The following is an 8,050-nucleotide window of genomic DNA, read 5'->3' as shown; positions in this document are numbered from 1 at the left end:
ACCTATTTATGCATGGCCTTAGCCCCTAATCTGCCTCGTCATCATACTTGATAAATTTTAACTGACCAACAAATAACTGCTAATCTGCAGAAAAGTTTTGCCCTATTCCAGAACTGATTTTGATCAACTATTCCCCAGATTAGCTCAATTTTGTATAACCCCTCTTACTAAAGTTCTGTAAAATTCCTCTTTCCTTCTTCAGGACTCTGTGCTCCTACTGAGCATTCTTATTCCTAGCTTTGTTGAATAAAGTCTTGGGCTAATGGCATTCTGATTTTCTTCCAAAAAATGAACAGAAAATTGAGCAATATGTTCACCTAACAGTGTTGTGACTTTCTATTTCTTTTGAATCAAATTAGAAAATTAATCAAGAACAAGTAAGTTGCAGGGCTGGATGCCTGGGTGGCTCAGTCGGGTAAGCCTTGGACTTTTGATTTTGACTCAGGTCATGATCTCAGGTTTTGTGAAATCAATCCCCATGCCAGGCTCTGCGCTGACAGCACGGAGCTTACTTGGATTCACTCTCACCCTCTCTCTTTGCCTCTCCCTCCCTCTCTTTCTCTTTCTCAAAATAAATAGACTTAAAAAAAAAAAAAAACAACAACAAGGAAGTCTTATAGTGCAAATGGAGTCACTGTCTCTAATTCCTCAAAAGGTAGTTTATAACTATTCCTTGAAATAAATACAACACTTGGATTCTTTTTTTTTTTTTATTTTTTTTCAACGTTTATTTATTTTTTGGGGGACAGAGAGAGACAGAGCATGAACGGGGGAGGGGCAGAGAGAGAGGGAGACACAGAATCGGAAACAGGCTCCAGGCCCCGAGCCATCAGCCCAGAGCCATCAGCCCAGAGCCATCAGCCCAGAGCCATCAGCCCAGAGCCTTCAGCCCAGAGCCTGACGCGGGGCTCGAACTCACCGACCACGAGATCGTGACCTGGCTGAAGTCGGACGCTTAACCGACTGCGCCACCCAGGCGCCCCACAACACTTGGATTCTTACCTGCCTTGGGGCACGATTGCTCTCAAAAGACAGGCTAATGATAATATAGGAATTAAAATAAATATAAATTAATAAATAGGGCAGTGAAACCACAATTGGACCTGTTTCAAAGATTTGAAAGATTTACATCAAGATTTAAAAACAAAGAAAATAACATAAATTTTGATCTCAAATTCTGAAAGAGAATTCTTATTCACCTTGAGTACTGGGCAAACATCTCTAAATCCCAGATATTTCATTTGGGATAATTATAATTACACTTAATTGAATTAAATGTGAAAAATTATGTCCACTACACCCTTGTGAATTCTGTCTCTCCACTGTAAGTGACAAAAACCTTAAACTGCCTGAAGCAAATATGATATCTTTGAACACTTTGCAAGCTGGAAATGTTATATACGCTCAGCTATTCCTGTATGAATAGGAGAAAACTTTTAAAATTCTCCTTACTTTTGTGGGGAAGCCAAAAATTACCAGAAATCAAATCTGCCTATGTTGCTACATGCAATAGTGAACATTTCCTGATTTGGTCCGCCCCCTACACATCCCTCTTTGGGGAATATTTAACTTTCCATTTCTCATGATAATGTGAGGCTGTCAATCATATCATCCAAACCACTCCTAGATCTAAGAGGAGCCTGATTTAGGCCCTCATTTAGGCCTTTAGACTAACTCTTGTCCTGTTCACAGTGATTGTTTTCAAAGATCGGCACATGACTTAAAGTAGGCTGGGACATTCTTTCTTTGCTAGGATGGCTAAATATTACTCCTTTGCTTTTGAATTCCCAGCGCAGAAATATGCTAACTAAATGCTGGCAGTGTCCATTTTCCCTACCAAATGGAGCAAGAGAATATGACCAAAACAGAGAGAAATAGGGTGAGTAGGTAGAAAGAGTTCTAGGGATAATATGTGAGTCTTAGATCCACACCTAATCTCATTTGTATCAAATATTCACTTGTCAGAAACCTAACCTGAAGTAGAGAAATTTTTAAAAAAGGGCTGATTTCACACTAACCAAGGACAGGTACAAAGCTGACAGAGGTATAGGTGTGGTGTTCAGATGAAAGTAGATGGAACCAGACATACACTGAGACAGATTTACATAAAAAAACTAGAATTAAATAAGATCATTTAATGTGTATGTATGCACAGCTAATAGATTCTTATGACTGCCTTACCTTTTTATGAAATATCTACTTCAATCCTTCTGTTATTTTTAAATTATTGACTAATATTGCAATTAATCCATTTGGACATCCTGAGGAGAATACACTTTAATAATCAATACCATAGTATTATTTTGGAAGGAATGGTGACTGTTTTTTACAATGTCTCTTTGGTATATCTGTCTTCCCCAAATTCGTATCCTTGTTGAAATCCTTTTTTTCAAGTCTGTTACGTAGTGTGTGCCATATTTATTTAGATTGACTTACAGAATACAAATTTTAACCACAGTGCATGTATTGCATGCCACTTATCAATAGCCTATGGACTGTTATCTTTGAGGTGCTAATTTAGTAGGTCATCCTACTTTAGTAGTTCATCAAATTGCACTATGCAATTTGCCTTGAGGATTCCATGGAACCGACACAAACAAAAGTAATTACAAAATTATTTCCTCACTATTAATATACAGTGTTGATTTAAGGATGACTGACTCTATGCATCAGTCAAAGGCATCTTGCAAAACCAGATTGTGTGGAGGCTGCATAACAATGCAGCTTGTCTTTGTAGGATTTTATAGGGCATCATGCTCTAGTGTTCTTTGAGGGTTGACTCAGTTCTGACTTTCTACTTTCTTATAAGCAAATCAATATTTTCCACTGTGATGATCTCAGCAACCTATGATCTGTATCTTACAGAACATAGTAAATCATTTATATGACTCACTTTGTTCTAGAGAAATTCGATGCCAGCCTTTCCTATGGCTCGTCCCATCCTTCAAAAATGCCTAGATTCTTTATTTGGAGAAGGATGAGTAAAACAATTTTAATGTAACCAAGAACTTTTTGTAGAAACTTGTTATTCCACTGAAAATACTATTTAAAATATTTATTTTATTAAGAAAGATCGTATTTGAGATCTTCATACTCCAATTTGTTTGCCTTTCTGGTTGTTTGTTTTTAAATTTTGAATGAAATTGAAAACAAGACAGGTCCACATTTTTGCCGATTTCACTAAAGTCTTACCCTTTCCTTGTTCCCACCTTCCTCTCACCTTCCTTTCCTTTCTTCCCCTTCTTTTCCTCCTCTTCTTTCCTTATCTTTCCCTTCTCCTTTATTCCCTTCCCTTCCTTCCCCTTTTCTCTTCCTCCCTTCCTCCCTTCTGCTTGCCTTCTTAGCTGTGTGAAGCAAGACTCAAACTCCTAAGGGGTTGAAGGTGAGGAAAGATGAGTAATTTTATTGACAGTAATGTTCTAGTAAAAGCAAAGCAAAACATAAGCCTAATTTGTAACATTTGCTGATTTCTCTGGTATCAAACATACCTACCAAGGCGAATTTCGAACAACCAACTTGATGTCACTGAACATGGAACTAGAAATAGACACTAACAATTGGCTTCACTACCTGACAAGAGTCTTCTATAGCATATCACTGAATGTAAGCAAGGAGCGAGGAACTGCTTAGTAATTTACAACTTCTAAACCCCTTTGCTTCCTTTAATGTGGACCGCATTTATTCAATGAAAGGCCAAGAAAGATATTTTCTGAAATCAGTACCAAAACCTAAGACAGGAGATAGACAGTAACAGATACTTGTTTCACCAGGAATTCTGAGGACTTGATGCTTATATAATATCAAACTTAAAAAATACTCAAAACATTACCATCTTTGAATTTATATTCAAAGTCTGAAAAATTACCATAAGTAATAGATCCCAAGTGTTTTCGCAAAAGTATGTAATAGTTTCTAGACTGATTGTGACTTAGAAAAATAATTATTAAGTTCACTTAATCATTATTGTTATTTTTTAGAAATGGCAAGGATTACAAAGGCAAGAATCAGATAGTCTCAAATGTAAAAAAAGAGAAAGAGACAAGACAGAACATATTGGGAGGGAGTAAAAGAATACAATTATGGGAAGTAGAAACATAAAGTTCAAATAAAGTAAACCATCAATGATCTTTGAACTCTGCTAACGATAATGGACACGATCTGCAAAGAACTTTACTACAGTTTATCTGTATTTCTCAAAGAATAATCCATGAACGATCTGTATCAGAATGGATTGTGACGATAATTTAAAATATAAAATTCTGGACCCTGCTCTATCTTACTGAACAAGAGTCTCTCTTTTTGAGAACTTGACTGCTACATCTTCAATAAACTTTCTAGATAAATCTTGAGCATTCTGAATTTTGAAAACCCTTACAACATTATAATGTGTTCTAACCTATTTTTTTAAATGTTTATTTATTTTTGAGAGAGAGAGAGAGAAAGAGAGAGAGTGCATAACTGGGGAAGGGGCCGAGAGAGAGAGAGAGAGGGAAGCACAGAATCTGAGGCAGGCTCCAGGCTCCGGGCTGTCAGAACACAGCCCAACTCTGGGCTCAAACCCATGAACCACGAGATCATCAGTAGAGCCAAAGCTGGACACCTAACCAATGGAGCCACCCAGGTGCCCCTGTTGTAACTAATTTTTGTCAAGAAGCAATATGATGGTGGCTATGTTATATTCTTACTAACAGAGCCCTGCTTTTATTTGGTGAAAGCACACAGCTAAAAAATAGTTTCACTGGGGGTTGCTGCGTTCTAGCCAAAGTTATAAGTAAAGGTCCCTTGGTAGGAAAGAATGAACTGCCTTATCTTTTGCTCTTTATTTCGGTGTAAAATGTTTCCAGAAGAGGAGCAATGTCCAAAATTACATACTAAGGATGGCAGATCAGGAAGCCAGTGTGAGTCTTGTCTTTGATGATTTCCTTAAGCAGTTGCACGACCTCAACTCCCTACTTCCTGACTCTTGTTACTTGAAAAAAAAATTCTATTTGTTTTAGCTACTGTGTATAGGTCTGACAAACAAAATCGCGATACAGGCACTATTGTAACACCAAAACAATAGACACAATCATAGCAAAGGATTGAATTTAGTGAAAAGTAATAAACATTACTTAGTGTCAACATATGTATGTCGAATGGAAGTGTCAAGATAACCCAATTTTGTTTACTTGACTCTTTAGAAGTTAGCCTATTGGTGTTTATTTTGTTTCTGTTGTCTTCTTCATAGAACTTACATTCCAGAGTGCAAAAATGCTAAATGTCTGATAATATTTTCCATTTACCTATGAACCTTTCCAACAGCTTACAGTAAAATGTATGTAACTTTTACCTTCTTGTCTAAATATGATATTCTTGTTTGGCATAAAGTCATTCTAAAACCCTAAAGGCCAAGTATAGATTTTAAAATGAAGAGAAAAATCTAGCTTTACAAAAAAGGAAACCAACTTTCTAAAGGGAAATTTTAAAAGACTGTGAAAAAAATAATAGTCATAAATTATGAGGCTGAGGATAAACTAATCGTAGCAAAATGTGGCAGGAGAAAATGTCTCAGGTTCCTGACATGATCTCTTAAAATAGTAGCAGTCTATGTAACTTACCTTATCAAACACGTTGAATACAATGCTACACATGGAAACTAAAAAATAATCAGTGTGAAATATCGGTTTGGAATCTGATAAACTTATTTTTCAAAATCTCCTCAAAATGTTCTTGTATTTAAAAGATACTCTTTTGGGGCGCCTGGGTGGCTCAATCGGTTAGGTGTCCGACTTTGGCTCAAGTCATGATCTCATGGTTTGTGGGCTCGAGCCCCACGTTGGGCTCTGTGCTGACAACTCAGAGCCTGCAGCCTGCTTCAGATTCTAGGTCTCCCTCTCTCTCTGCCCCTCCCCTGCTTGTGCTCTGACTCTTTCTCTCTCTCAAAAATAAATAAACATTAAAAACAAAAATAAAAGGTACCCTCTTTACTTTTTCGGATACCACTTGAAATGAACACAACTGCAGAGAGGGCAGCTGAAGGAACTCAAAGAAAGTGATGAGATAAATACTTCCAACATGGTGGCATGGACCCACCCAAACCTTTATTTGGGAAAAGACTTATGCCAGCACAAAGGCTAAATGGTGTGTCAAACACAGGTTCAGGGGAAAAAAAAATATATATATATATACATATATATGTATATATATATGTATATATATATAAATATTTATATTTATATATAATATAAATATATAATATATATATAATATATATTTTGTTCCTAAAGGAGGGAACAAAATAAGTTTACTCCATGAATTTTAAAAAGTGGTATACAAACATGATTTATAATTTGGAAACAGAATCTGAGACTCAAGGTTTCTGCCTAAGAATATATGAGAATCAATTCACAGAAGTCCTGATGGATTGCTAGAACCATCAAACTTATCTTCAGTAATTGCTAATTACTGAATTAGTAATTACTGAAGCAGAGAGCCCAATGTGGAGCTTGAACTCACTAACTGTGAGATCGTGCTCTCAGCCAAGGCTGGACACTTAACCAACTGAACCACTCAGCCACCCAAGAGGAGAGTTCTTTAAAGCAGAGGTGAATACAGGTAAGTTGTTTCAGCTAACAGTTCTATGAAATTGGGAAACCAGACTTTCCCACTCAAACATAGTACTTCCAAAAAAGGCAAAAAATAAGCCAGGCAGACAGACCCAAAGATCGGGTGTAGGGCCTCAGGCTCATATCCTTTTAGTCTCTTCAATCAGATTAGTACCTCTTCTCCTCTAAGTAGGACTGAAAGGCAAAAGAACCATCCAGGAAAATCTCTCCACATTGAAATGAGAGGCTTGAGCATGAAGCATTCTCCCTTAACAGAACACTTAAGGTGTGTAGTCTGTCTGTTCTTCCAGAAGGAGCTACTGCTAAAGATAATGAGAAAGCTCTATTATTTTTCCTTGTCCAACCTTTAAATACTTCTCTCTCTCCTCTCTCTCTCTCTCTCTCGCTCTCTCTCTCTCTCTGTTTGAAAGAGCAACTCTGTGTGATAGAACAAAGATTCCTCCCTTTTTGGCAGTGTTCTGGAGTGGAATGCTTCCTGTTTTCCACACTAGAGCTAAGAACAGACCAAAGCAGTTAAGATTTTGATGAGAATAGGCTAAATCTTGCTACTCGAATAAATCAGTAGAGTATGGCAAAGAAAGGATTAATGTTAGCAAGAGAATTGTTCATCTTAGAGTTGTTTCATTCTGATGGTAGAACAGGATTTTTTCCTTGCCTTCAGCACTACCTTCTGAGCATAAAATAGGAAGAAACTGATATTTTTTTTCTCAGCTTGATAGTAGAGGGAGTGGGGGTATAAGCAGAAGACTGAGAGTCTGCCTCAGAGGATGATTGGGCTGGGGATATCCTCTCTTTCCGAACTTCCAAGGTATAGTTAGGTGGTTTGTATTTACATCTGCAAAATACCCTCTCATCTTAAAAAAAAAAAAAAAGTCAACTACACTCCGTCTTATTTCATATATATATATATATATATATATATATATATATGTATATATATATATATATAATTTTTTTTTTCCCTGAACCTGTGTTTGACACACCATTTAGCCTTTGTGCTGGCATTAGTCTTTTCCCAAATAAAGGTTTGGGTGGGTCCATGCCACCATGTTGGAAGTATTTATCTCATCACTTTCTTTGAGTTCCTTCAGCTGCCCTCTCTGCAGTTGTGTTCATTTCAAGTGGTATCCGAAAAAGTAAAGAGGGTACCTTTTATTTTTGTTTTTAATGTTTATTTATTTTTGAGAGAGAGAAAGAGTCAGAGCACAAGCAGGGGAGGGGCAGAGAGAGAGGGAGACCTAGAATCTGAAGCAGGCTGCAGGCTCTGAGTTGTCAGCACAGAGCCCAACGTGGGGCTCGAGCCCACAAACCATGAGATCATGACTTGAGCCGAAGTCGGACACCTAACCGATTGAGCCACCCAGGCGCCCCAAAAGAGTATCTTTTAAATACAAGAACATTTTGAGGAGATTTTGAAAAATAAGTTTATCAGATTCCAAACCGAT

The sequence above is a fragment of the Leopardus geoffroyi genome, chromosome B4 (genome assembly GCF_018350155.1).
Source record: "Leopardus geoffroyi isolate Oge1 chromosome B4, O.geoffroyi_Oge1_pat1.0, whole genome shotgun sequence".
NCBI classification, from domain to species: Eukaryota; Metazoa; Chordata; class Mammalia; order Carnivora; family Felidae; genus Leopardus; species Leopardus geoffroyi.
This window is presented reverse-complemented; position numbering follows the sequence as displayed.